The 14570-nt window shown below is 35.4% G+C and overlaps 1 long non-coding RNA gene across 6 annotated transcripts in view; it reads right to left on the reverse strand.

The window, feature by feature from the left end:
* The window catches only part of LOC116280637 (uncharacterized), a 459686-nt gene that overhangs the window by 110275 nt on the left and 334841 nt on the right, over window positions 1–14570 (reverse strand). For all 6 annotated transcript variants that reach the window (XR_012072592.1, XR_012072591.1, XR_012072589.1 and 3 more), the window contains one exon: window positions 3380–3471. This is a non-coding gene — a long non-coding RNA (uncharacterized lncRNA). The remainder of the gene's footprint in view (window positions 1–3379; window positions 3472–14570) is intronic.

Here is a 14570-nt window from a genome sequence, read left to right on the forward strand (position 1 = left end):
GAACGTGTGAAATCTCTTAGTGTACAAATTTAATAATTGGGCATATTTTCTACTGTCCAGTATAATAGAAACACAGACCTGACTGAAAGCATGGTCCTGTCTCTTCTAGTCTGATTCAATTCAACCAGATAATTTTTTTTCTGAAGGATTTTTTTTAAACACTTTATTTCAAAATGCTAAAATGGCCTCTTTTTTCCCTCTTCTTTGGCATTTGATCACAATAGATACAGAACTGAATTCTGTACTAAAAGATTCTGTGATCATTATGGAAACAAGCCAAAGGGAGAAGTTGTCCATTGTGAGTAATGCCGTTGTAGTTCACCTGGGAGGGTGGGTATGTGGACTTCAGCATTTTCACTGGAATGGTGTCTAGTAAATGTATGAACCTTGCACCACCTCTGTATAGTTCACAAAGTAAGATGGAAGGGCACTGACAAGTACAACTAACTCACTCCCTTTCAGTAGTCTCAGTTCTAGGGGAGCAAACCTAAACCCTGAAACACGCTTTCCCTGTTTTTCCTATTGCACAATACGATGAGTTTTTTTTTTTTTTAATTATTAATCCTTCCATTTGCTGTTTTGGTTTTCCGTGGTACTTAGTTTCAATAGTAGATGTGCATTTGTTCCTCAGTGCTGGGAACTGGATTTTTTTTTAAATAAACACATCCTGTTTTCTGTAATTTGTTGTACCATCAAGGAGTTAAACAAAAGGAAGACAGAGAATTAATATTCCAATTAGGTAATTACAATCCACCAGCATAAAAATCCTTCCATCTTTCCCTCTTCAATCACAGATTATTGTACAACATAGCTCTGTTGTAGTTAAAGCCTACTTTCTTACACCACACACAAGAACGCTTTTCAAGTTTGGGTTAAAATTATTTCTTCTGATGTTTAGAGTGGATAGTTCTGACTTCTTTGGAATTTTCTGGCACCATGCAGCAAACGAACTGATTTTTCTCAGTGTTCTTGCTGCCCCCACCCAAATTAAGGATTAAATAATATGAATCATTTATATGATGCAATGTAACATTAGATTTCTTTTACTGAAAAGAGGTACAGAATTAATGTTAAGAGAATGAATTTAGGAGTCAGACTGCCTTGGTTCAAATCTTGGTAATGTCATTTCTTAGCTGCACGACTTTGGGCAAGTTACTTAAACTCTCATTGCCTCAGATTTTCTCCCATGTACAACTGTAATAGTTCCCACATTATTGTATATAATAATAATAGTAGTTAACACTTGTGAGCATTTAATATGCACCTAGCACACATCTAAATACTTTACACATATATTGAATCTATGCATGTATAAGCCAGTACTTTTTTTTTTTTATTAAGCACCTATACTGTGCCAGTCTTTTTACTGGCACAGTATACAATCTTTTTATATCTCTGGCTCTCTTCTGGAAGCCCAAGATACAAAAGGATGAAAAACATTTACAATCTAATGAAGGAAGATAGACAAAAACAATATTAATGTAAGGTGATTCCTATGATGCGCAAATGATAAGGGGAGAAAGAGTCAAAAAGCGTTGGGGGTGTGGGGCTGCCCATGTACATAAAGCAGTTGAGAAAGGCCTCTGTGAGAGGCTGATGTTTAATCAGATCCCAGAAGGAAGTGGATGAGTGAACCACATAGGGAAGGGCCTTCCAAGCAGGGAAACAGCGAGTGACACAGGATTGTGCTAAGTGTAACAAAGAGGCCAAAGGCCAAGTGATGAGAGGAAGGTAAGTGGTAGTGGATGAGGTCAGAGGAGTGGCAGGTATCAAACCAGGCAGAGCCTTGTAAGCAGTGGTGTGAGAAACCACTGAGCAGTGTATCTGACTTCATTTTAAAGGATCATTTTTCCCTGTGCTACAGAGAATACACCACAGAGAATGAGAATGAAGGCTGAAGCAGGGAGAACATTTAGGAGGATATCACAATAGACCAGGTGAAAGACAACAGCTTCGGGGCATTGTGACATGCTTATACTTTCTTTAAGACTATAAAGACAAAATTGACATACATCTTCCTGAAGTTAGGTTGAAATTTTTGTTTATCATTAGATCTTTTATCATGTACAACTTATTTCTTTTTATTTTTATATTAATTTACTTTAACTGAGATAAAACTAACATACAACATTGTATAAGTTTAAGCTGTACAACATGTTGCTTTGATACATTTATATATTGCAATGTGGTTTTCACTTTAGCATTAGCTAACAAATCTATCACTTCACATAATTATTATTTCTTTTTTGTGGTAAGGAAAGATCTAGTATCTTCAGCAACTTTGAAGTATTGTTGACTATAATTGCTATGCTGTGCATTTGATCTCTAGAACTTATTCATCTTTCAGTTGCAGACTTGTAACCTTTACCAACATCTTCCCTATTTCCCTACCTCCAGCCTTTGGTAACCACCATTGTACCCTGGTTTCTATGAGTCTGACTTTTTCAGATTCCACATATAAGTGATATTATATAGCATTTGTCTTTCTCTGTCTGGTTTGTCCCACTTAGCGTAAGTCCTCTAGGTCCATCCATGCTGTCACAAGGGCAGGACTTCTTTCTTTATCATGGCTGAATAATATTTCCCTGTATTTATAATACCATATTTTCTTTACCCATTCATCCACTGACAGACAATTAAGTTGTTTCCCTATCTTGGCTACTGTGAAATAATGCTGCAATAAACATGGGAGTATACAGATCTCTTTGATACCTTCTTTTTATTTCCTTTGGATATATGCCCAGAAGTGGGATTGCTGGATCATCTGGTAGTTCTATTTTTTATTTTTTTGAGGAAACTCCATACTGTTTTCCACAGTGGCTGAAAGAATTTACATTTCCACCAACAGTGCACAAGGGTTCCCTTTTCTCCACATCCTCACCAACACTTGTTATCGCTTGTCTTCTTGATTATAGCCATTCCAACAGATGTGAGGTGATATCTCATTGTGGCTTTGATTTTTATTTCCCTGATGATTAATGACATTAAATATCTTTTCCTGTATCTGTTGCTTCACAACAAATTCAGTCAAATTTGGGGATATTGTAGATATAGTTTCCAAGTTCAGAGATTTGTTCTGATCTCAAGAGAGCTCCTCTAAATATCTCTTTTCCCATTTCTCTCCAGTATACCACCTGTCCTACAGTTTAGCTCATATTTCCTATAAATATATTAATCTCCTGTCAATTGCTTTTCACCAAAAAGTCCAGTTTCTGACTTGCATCTGTTGTTGTTGGCATGCAACCCTGCCTCATGAGCCAGAGTGAGGATAATCAGGCGCTCCAGAATTCTCAGCAACACCATACCATAGGTAGAGCCTCCGTCCCTTGAGTAATGACTAGACAGAATAAGCGTGCCCTCACCTCTCAGCCACACTCACCTGGACCTGAGCTTCAGAAACAGGTAGCTGGGAGCAAGATGAGAACTGCTGGTATTCTGCACTCACAGGAAAGACAGTCCTTTAACTTATTGCTGGAGAGAGAGAGAGAGAGAAACCTTGGTTTTTGGCTGCTCCAGTCTGGAGTAGAATTTGTGTCTCACTCAGCTGGGAGGAGGAAGGGATGAAGGGCATGAGTCCTTATTTAAATACCCCAGACTCTTGCAGTTCTTACTGAGTTATAGGAAATTTTCTTGAATAAATATTTCTTTGTTTATTGTATACCCTTAGGAGCACTTCCTAAAATATTAAACAGTTATTTTTATTTATAATTTTCACCAGTGTTACTGGGGAGTGGGGCTTGCGGAGCTCCTCACATAGTCACTGGAGAAGTGAAATTCTCATTTTGTTTTTTTTTTCTTTAAGTATATTTGATTTACAATATTATATTAGCTTCATCTGTACAACATAATGATTCAATATTTTTATAGATTATAGTCCATTTAAAGTTACTGTAAAATATTGGCTATCTTCCCCATGCTGGACAATTTATCCTCGTATTTTATTTATTTTATACATAGTGGCTGGTATGTATTAACCCCCTACCACTATCTTGCCCCTCTCCTCACCTCTCTTCCAACTGGTAACCACTAGTTCTTCTCTAAATATGTGAGTCTGTTTTTGTTTTGTTATACTCATTCACTTGTTTTATTTTTTACATTACACATGTTAGTGATAACATACAGTATTTGTCTTTCTCGATCAGACTTATTTTACTAACCATATACCCTCCAGGTCCAACCACATTGTTACAAATGGCAGCCATTTTTTTTCAACTGCAAAAATATTAACAGATTCTATTCTATGTAAATAGAATCATATGAGTGTTCTCTTGTTATGGTTGGTTCTTTCACTCACTGTTGTGCCTCTGAGATACATCTACGTTTGCATGTAGCAGTAATTTCTTTTCCTTTTCTGGATAATATTTCACGAATATGCCACTATCCTCTTGAATGTTATGTGGTCTCAGGCTATTATAAATAAAACCCCTATGACAATTTTCATACATTTTTTGATGAACATAAACAGTCATTTGTTCTTAGCATATTTCTAGAAATAGAATTTATGGGTCATAGAATATATGTATGTTTAGCCTTAGTAACATTTCTTAATTTCTCTAAATTAATTTTCCAGTATATATTCCCACCTTCAGTAAATGAGGATTTTAATTGCTCCATAGCCTACCCAAAATTTGCCTTATATTGTCTGGTCCTTTTAATTTTAGCCCTTTTGAGAGGGCCCTAGTGGTATTTTATTATAGTTATAATTTGTATTTCCATGAAAACAAACGATGTTAAGTATCTTGTCATATGTTGGCCAATTATTCAACTACTTATTAGTTTATTTCAGATCCCAATTGTTGTTGTTTGCCCATAGTTTTAAAAAAAATTGTTTGGTTGTCTGTTTCTATTTATTTTTTACAAGTTCTTTATATATTATATCAGATAAATGCATTGAAAATATCTCCTCCTAGTCTGTGGCCCATCTCTTCCTTATTTTAATGATGTCTCCTGATTAATAAAATGAGATATTTTAATAAACTCCAGTTTAACAATCTGTTCTTTTGGCTAATATTTTGGTATAATTTTAAAGAAATGTTTTCCTCCATCAGGGTCATAAATACATTGTCTTTTGTTTTTTCCTATTAACTTGATAGTTTTACATTTCACACTTGGATCTAGAAACCACCTTAAATTACTATTTGTGCACAGCATAGAACAGAGTTTAAAGTCCATTTTTATCTATCTATCTATATATATATAATTGGTCCATCATCATTTATTAAAAAGACAACATTGTCCCCTCTAAATTGTCACTTTATAAGCAGGCCTACTTTTAAATTCTTTGCTTAGTTGCTTTGATGTTTTTATCTATGCCTGCACCAGTACCACACTGGCTTAATTTCTCAAGCTTTACAACATTTTGATATCTAAAGGTGTATGTTCCTCAGCTTTGTTCCTAGGTAAGATTACCATGGCTATTTTTTGGCTCTTTGCATTTCCATATATTTCACGATCAGTTTTTATCTTCTTTTAATTTACACACACACACACACACACACACAAATTATACCCCAAAGTCCAGTCACTGGGTCAAAACTATTAAATTGGGCAATCATTATTTACCCATAAGAAAAAAGAGACCTAAGGAATTACTTTAGAAAAGTTTTGGAGGGCAATAGTTGGGAATAATCTAAAGGAAAATAAAACATGTTTTAGTTTGATATTCTTATCTGTAAAATAACATAGAAGATTTGGGGAAAGCTAATTAAGAAACAATTGCTTCATACTTATATATCCAAACCACATTTTGAAGGTAAACAACTCCAGTTCAACTCTAGTTCAACTCGATCATAAAGCATTTTCTTCACATTTCTTATTAAAAAGAGTGTACCGATTATCAACCAGGCATTATCAATTTCAGCATAAAACTATTCTTTAATTGTTTTCTGTATGTGAGCATTATCTCTCCAAAAAGAGTATGAGTCCCCTAAGGGCAAAAGACCTTGAGATATTCTTCTGTCCCCCTTGGCTAGACAACCTGTAGTACTTAGTGAAATGCTCAGCATATTGAAATATTCAGAAATACCTCTCAATTAATTGTCAGTTGACTGAGGCCTTTCTGCTGTCTATCTTATTATTTGGGATTTTCTATATATTTTCCAACTAGCTCAGGTAATAATACTGAATAGAGACAGATTTCTTTGCAAGTAACTAGATTATCTTTTCAATTTCTCCTTGTAGCGATAGTGGTTATCCATGTTGAGCACCTTATATTAACACAACAACCATGAGTTTAAAAAAAAATTCCTAATGGCAAAATAAAATCTTGAAAGACAGTGCCTCGAAATAAGCACAGAGAATGCAGTCCACAAGTGAAGACACCTTTAGGTCCCCGCATACCTACTCAGTCGTCTAATCACACACAGTAGAAGGCTAACCACAAAACAGACATATTGTGATTATCTGTAAACATTAGAGGATGTAGCATCGAGCTGTATTTCCTCTACCAGGACTCTAAGCCGTAAACTTGTAAGTACATTAGAAGCCGACACTCTTAGCAGACTTTGCTGAATTGCTGGCAGCGTCAACATCTGATCGATATGCATGTTCACCAGCCAAGCTGACTAGTACATCTGTTCTGTGAAGAAACATACATTCTGCCTCTAGTACAATCAGTGTAATTAAAAATTAACATGCATTAATTGTTAGAGCTGATGTAAACAGCTGATGTTCCACTTAGCACTGTCTTCTGTACATATCATTAGGCAAAGCCAAATATTGTTAAGTAAACAGGCAGAGCTTACAAAAAGGAGAGAAATAGAAAACTAATTTCAACTAAATAAACTGACACTGTATTATAAGTCAAATTAAAACCATTAACCACAGCCAGATTAGGCTCTGGATCTTCAGAGGAAAACAATTATAAAAGTCACATTTAATTATTTGAATCTTATTTTGGTAAATGTATTTAAGCTCAGCCAGAAATAGAGTCTGTGCGTGCGTGATATACTAGGATTTCAGAAGAACAGCAAAGAACTCTAGGAAAAGTATGATTCAGGATTGATTTATGGCTGGAACATTCCGTGAAAATGCATCATTCACAGCCACTCCAGTAACCAGCTTTCTCTGGGGAGACCCAAATCTGATGTTTAATGTTAAAAAGAGTCTATTTTCTTCTGCATGCATCTGCATAACTGCCATCACTGTCAGTGGGAGTTACAGGCACATACAGAGAAGAGAATATACATCTCATGAGTTAAGTCTTGCCTGACTTTTTTTTTTTTTAATAATGTCAGGGCAAAATGATTTCTCCATCTTGAGTCAAAACCAAAAAGAAAGAAAGAAAAAAAAAATCAGCAACTCCAACAAGCAAATCTGTCCAGCGAGGTACCTTCCCAGTTCAGAGAGCAGTTCTGTCTTTACACATTGCCTGGGGCAGTCAGCTGCTAGGGCCCCAGGCACTTCCTCCTCTGCTGAGCCTGTCCCTGCAAGTGGCTTGCCTGTCTCTCAAGTCCGATTTAAAAATAGTGTGAATCTGAATTTTGAGAATGATTTCTTAGGCTGTTTCCTCATGAAGCTCACTTATCAAGAAATCACTGGGGAAATCGTTGCCTTACCACTCAGAATCAACCTTTTTTGTTTTTATCATAATGGCAAAGCCATTATAAAGAGAATAAAGACAGAAAAACTCCCTTAGCATATGGGCCTGCAATGGTGAAACCTCCGCTGTGACTGCATAGTGCTTGAGACAGTGTTTGTGTTATTTATTCATAATTTTATTAAATTTGACTGGAGACTGAATTAGTTCATGTATTAGGGAAGATATAAAAATGTTGCATCTACTCATAACAAACAACATTAGACATGTCAAGGATCACAGGAATCAAAATGAAGCCTATAAAAGTTAAATAAGTTACATAAATTTAGGCATGACTATAAAAGCTAGCTTATGAGCTTCTAAGTTTTCTGTTTGCTATTCAAAACTGCCATCAATCTTCATGCTTAAAACATAAAATTTAAAAGTTGGTGGTTATAACTGTTTTTGAGAATTTAAAGTAAAAACCTAAAAGACATCATCCTTATTATTATTAAAGTGTCTGATATTTACAAAATACCAAGCCTGTAACATTAAATATCAGTTTACTATCTGAAAACACAATTTTCAAAATCGTGGCATAACATTAAATATATTTTTCTCTTTTTTTAAATCAAAAAACTGATTTAAAAGTATTGGATAAACTATATAAGCAAAATAATTTTAAAAGGATGCCATAATAAATTAAAAGTTCACATATATTCAATGCATGGATTATTGATTGAGAAAGCAAAACATGTTTCCAACAGAATCTATATTGAACATTAAGTATTTCTTTGATTTTTTTTTCAAATTACTCAGAAAATCTCAGTGATCTTATGGTACCTGAAAACATGAATATCTCCAAGCAGTACTTTGTAAAGTATTGTAGATACTGATAGTTTGTGCAATTAGGATAACCTTGTTTTTTACTTTGAAAATTTCTTTTTAAAATATTTCTCATATCATTTTATTTTCTTGACATTACACACACACACACACACACACACACACACACACACACTTCAATCAATTCTGAAAAATTCTGCCTAATTGTAGTTCCCCTATTAGTACAGTAAGTAGACAAGAATTTGTACAAATTAAAAATTATGAAAGATGTGTACCTCCTTTGTTAGAACTTGAAAATAGTAAAGGTGTTTTCTTCATTTTCAAGGAAAGGTGAGACCAAGAAAATATGTTGTTCATGAAAAGAATAACAATACATTTTTCTATAACATTTTTATGAGGATCTCATATACTATGTAATAATGAGTCTTAAATCCTCAGTGTAGTTGCAAATACACATTTTTTTCCAAAGAAGAAAGTATGAGTTTATGTTATCTTAAATCCCTTACAGTCTATAGGAGGCTTTCATGAATATGGTAGCAATAAATGTTTGTCATACAAAAAAGGAGAAAAATATAGAAAGATTACTTACTTGTGGTTATTAAAACTTCATTAATGCGTGATAGTGTTAACTCGTATTTCTTGGAATGTAACAAACATGTTTAAGGATTGACTGATCTAATTGATATCATTTTCTGTGTGTTATTTAATTTTGGAATAACTTATCCATTCTCTTTTTCATGGTACGGCCAGGTCAAAGCCTTTTTGTTCATATTTGATTGTGCCTTCAAGGTGATGGAATTTTCAGCCATTGATACATATGATTAACAGTAAGAAATACATTTGCACCCAAATTCTCTATTTACATGCCAACCTATCAATAATTTTGGCAATGTGATTTGACAAATAAAATGAAAAAACTGATAGTCACTTTTTCTGTGTGCAACAGAGCAATATCCAATGTCAATATCACCACTAATCATATCATCCTTTTATTTGTATCTCAAGGAAAAAGTCATACAGTTATGTCTGGTTCTCATCATCAGTTTGTTAATGATTGCTCTTCCTTGCTATAGGATTCTTCAGACATTCATTTCTTTTCTCCATTCCTTTGTCCAAAATTACAACTGTGATGTGCTATGAAGCTATAATTACAGGCATGACTATGTATTTTCAAGGTACAAATAAGGCGAAATAACACTCCTCACAGGTTCCCCTTGGGTTTTCCATTATTTATAAGTGATGTGATCAGAGGGTGGGTGCTACATAAGTGGTCCATCAGGAAGACTTGAAATGCCTCAGAAGAGGTATGCAAAGGAGAGGTGAGAAGAGGCTAAGGATAATCTTTTTATCATTTCAGCATTTAGACTTTTATTAGTTAAGAACTAGAAGTCAGGTATCACCATTCACACTAAAGGCAAGGAGTGTCTCTAGTACTGAAACACTCTGTCAGGGTCCTTAAGGAAACAGGGATCTTGAAACAACTGCCACTGTAATTCAAAATCTCAGAAACACTTTCACTGAAGTTACCCAAACAGTAGAGAAGAGTAACAGGGATGGATGTAGTTAGAAGCATCGTCTGAATACAGGGAAATTAAAATTCAACTCAGACTTTTCTCAACCTATTAAAAAAAAATTACTGAGTTCTTCTAAAAAGATAAAAGCAGTCAATCAAATTCACCTTGGCCCTTGACCTGCCCCGAAGTCCAGCTGTGTTTCCTTAGTTTACTCTCTCTCCAAAGCTCTACACTGCAGGGACAGCAGTGTCTGTTTCAGACTTTCTTCCTCAAACCCCTGACCATGCCCTTTGCTCTCAAGGGAGACTTAACCTCCTAATTCACAGATTACAAAGAAGCCAGAAAGTGAAGATTGCCTTAAGATCCTTTCACTAAACCTGCAAAACCATTGCATCTTTATCCCCTTTACCTCCTCCTTTATTTAAAAATAAATGTTATCCTTTTTATAAGACTACTTTTCTGCTGTCTTCTAGATTCTACCCTTTCTGACTTCTCAGAGAGCCTGCTCTACACATTTAATGATTGCTTCTTCCTAGAAGCCACATTTCTGGAAAATGCCATTTGCATAATGTCTCCAGTTTTTATCTCTTATTCATTCCTAATCATCAGTTTGCATTTTCAGAGGAGCAGATACCAGTACAAAATTAAGTGTGCAAGCAGAGATTTCTTGGGGAAAATACCTATAAAGGAGAAAGGGGAGGGAGCACAGAAGGTGGGCAGAGCTTTCAGACATGAGCCCTTGAAGAAGAGAGCATGCAGGAAGATTGATTAGCGAGAGTCTCAAGGCTGTAACATAGTTCTAGGATAGTTTCAGCCTGGCCAGTGGGGACACCTCCAATCAGAGCTGCCCAGTTAAGGAATGCCAGGTCTCTCAAGAATGGACCTGCCTTATACTCCTACTGTGCTGTCATTGGCTTTAAGTAGCCAATGGGAAATACGGACTCTGCTCCAATGGTGGAAAATCCAGAAGGAACCTGGCTGGAGTCACCATTCAGTTATGCTCCTGCAGCAGGATGTTAGAGTGAGGCATTCTCTTGACAACACTTTCAGCCTCCTGAGCATGAAGACTGGAATTATATACGCACTGTGCATGATTAGGACACTAGAGAAACAGTAGTCAGTAAATATGCTTAGTATCCATTTTAGCAGCATGATCTTGGAGACATTGTCTTCTTCTATTCCTCACCATACATACATTCAGTCATATGAACTAAGAATTAGAACAGCTGAGTCAGATCCTTCACTCTACCATCAATTAAGTGTGAAACCTTAAGTTAATCTCCCTGTCCCTCAGCATCTGCATCTTGGGGATGTGCCCTGCATGTGAGTGTCGTTCTTCAGGTGAGCTTCTTTAAAAAAAAAGTTGAATTTCACTGGACTAGATGACCTTTATGGTCCTCTCCAGCTCTAAAATATATTGTTGCCAGACTAGAAAATATTAAGCTGAGTGTACAAGTGTACAGAGTAACATCACTCAATTATATTAAATAGTTTTTATTATAATGTCCTTTTCATGTAGTCTTCTTCTATTAATCCAATACTTAGTCAATTTTTTTTTCACTAATTCTAGTTCCATGTTGACTTCATACTGACAGGTTATATCCCTGCTCCTTCAGCCTCAGTTCCCAGAGCTATCCAGCTTACCAACTGGCCAGGATTCCAGAGGTCTGCTTACAATAGCTTAACTTCTCTCTTCCTCAGTTTCCTCATGTGTAAAGTGGGTATCATAATTAGGTTTTCCATAGAAAATTAAATGAATTAACTTTCTTAAAGTGCTTGGCACACAAATTTTTATAAAGCTGTCAATTATTATTACAGTAAAGAATTTGATCCTTTTTCATTTACCCTGGTTTGATTTTTGAATTAATTACCTATCATCGTATCACAACCTTTCAACCTTTTTTTTTTTAATCTCCAGGCTTTTAAGTATTTTTCTAGTTTGTTAGATACCATAAGCCCCTAACATGTATTTAATAATTTCAGGGCTTCATTTTCTCTTTGAGTAAGCAACTTTTTGTTACCAAAACAAAATGAAACAAAACAAAAACACACCCAAATTAATTTTCCTTTTGGTTTCCAATTTTTGTCCCCATCAGTCCCTCCTTGTAACCCACTATCCTTCTAACCTACAGTCTGAGTATGTAGCACCTTATAGCTTAACTAATAAATTAAGAGTATTTAGTGGAACTGTCATTATGTTCTTGTACCTACACTGCAACGACCATGGCCTCAGACCAAATGAACACTCTCAAATCCATTACAACGTTAAGGGAGGGACAGTTTTCCTACCATAAATATTTATTAAAGATTACATGGGAACTGTAGGACTTTTAGGGACGGAATATAAACCCTCCTTCCTAAAAGTTGTCCCCTACCACCAGGTAGAAGACCCACAAAGCTCAGTTCTTCTCAGATGAAGACTATACTACCTAACATTCCAGAGGACAAAGAAAAGAAGAGGCTTTTTTAACACCCTACCTAGTTTGTGGAATTACAGGAATTTAGCAGAAAAGCCCACATATACTCAGTACTCCCTCCTACTCTCACCTCAGCTTGTACTTACTCCCATTGCACCCCCAGGCAATATGGCATGAAAAGGCTCAGCAAGAAATATTCATTTGTAAAAGAAAAACAAATCATTATAGCAACACTCACTGGTCATTCTGTAGCAAATGTGCAATGCTCAGATTTTGTATTTTCCTGAAATAACATGCACATTTTAGGCATGAAATTATGATTGTTTGACTGTGAAATGCTGCACCCAAACACCATGTGGCTTTTAGCAGCATATCATCATATCAAGAACTATTTTTACCCTTTGGCGATTTTTCCTGCTTTGGCTCTGAAAGCTAGTCCATACGGTATTTGTATGTGGCATCAGTGGCAAAGATTTTTATAAGAGTAGATTTCTTATGTAGTCCCATTTACCAATGATAGCACAGAATCTAAACGAGAAATTAAAATAACCTGCTTTCAGGTTCAACTGGGAAGAAATAAAGTCAGCAAATATGAAAGAAAAAGAAAAAAAGATAAGAAAGGACTTAAAGCGTACTTTTCTGCTCTTTCTGACTTTCCATAAAAAATGATTTAAGTACTTTCTAAGTTTTAGAATATCAGAAAAACAATAGCCTATTTACAACACATATTCTACATTTCCTCCCCAATGACTTTGGATCCTACTGGCAGTGAATTTTGTCCAACATCTCATTTGATGAAAGCGGACAGAAATCCTTAGAACTTCCGTGCATTTGCTGCCTTTCAGAAGCCTGGGAAGAAGAAAAGAGCAACTTCTTACAAGATTTAAGCACATATTGGTCCCCTTCCAGGATGCAGACATGAAGCCATATAAGAAATATTTTGAAAAGACAACCAAAATTAGCCAAACTCTTTAAACTTCCAAAATGCTTGGAGCAAAAGTCTGTTTTAGTTTAATCCAAATTAGTTTGCAGACTTAACTAGAAAGAGAAGCTATAGGAAAATATGAGCTGGCTTAACGTTTGTGTCTTGTCTATAACTACAAAGTTGGCTTTTGTCTCTTTAAGAGGCAGATCTGGTTATGGGGTTTTCCAAACATGTGATGACATGAAGGTGTAGTGACACTGAGCTTGGATCCTTAGACTCAAAAATTCAATTTGCATTGAAAACAAAATAAAACTATGCTAATTCATACAAAACTCCTACCATCTTGCCCACTTTAAGAAAATAATAGTGTTAGAAAGATAAATTAAATCAGTATTATTTTATACTCACCCAATATGTACTGCTGTTTGACTTGGGGAACAATTTCCAAAGCTGCAGAAATGACTTTAAGCTGCTATTGTTAATCATAGCATCTTCTTCGTATAGTCACTCTTGTAGTTACCTCTTTAAGGAGCTTTCAAGCACTATTCTTTTATAATAAAATGCTCCAGAGTTTCTATATTTAAACAGAAGCTCAACTTGTCCATGCAACCTAACTTGGCGCATATGTATTGCAAAGAAATTCCATTTTGTCAGTTGATTTATTGTTGTATCAAAAGAAATAAACTCTTGAACCCCAGGGGAGAAAAATTATGCTGTTCCATTCTACTCATGACATTTCAACATAGGCCAACAAATAACTGGAATTATTCTCTCAAGTGAAGAAACTGAAATAATTTTTTTAAAAGCAAAATTTTGTCCCAATCAACGTTTTTGTAAACCTTTATAAGAATTGTTCTTCTTTCAGACAGTGCTCAAGTTTCATAAGTTTATCTTTTCTAGAAAAGTATTGCTAAACCATTTGTTCTTTAAAATTTGTCATCCAACTTAAAAGGGAAGATACTAGGTAAAGAAACAAACGTGTGAAGTAATGCATTTCCTTCTAGCTAATTCTTTTAGTGGAATATCTGCCTGATAATTGGACATGGTTGAAGCAGTGTATCTGTTCTTGTCATTTCTGGACATATGTTTAAAGGGCCATTCAACAATAGCAGCAGCCTCAGTAATAAAGATTAACCATTATTAAATGTTTATAGGCTTCTGCAAATGCTACAACAAAAGAAAATAAAGTTCTCATTCTTGAGAGGGAAGACTTATTATGATCCCCTTTCAGAGATGAATGTGAAGCTCACAGTAGTTGTGTAGTTTGCTCCAGATCACAAATCTAGCAGAAGGCAGGCAGGACATTGAAACTATTTGTTTGACTTTAAAGCCCATGTGTGAATTACCACTCA

The sequence above is a fragment of the Vicugna pacos genome, chromosome 5 (genome assembly GCF_048564905.1).
Source record: "Vicugna pacos chromosome 5, VicPac4, whole genome shotgun sequence".
NCBI lineage: Eukaryota > Metazoa > Chordata > Mammalia > Artiodactyla > Camelidae > Vicugna > Vicugna pacos.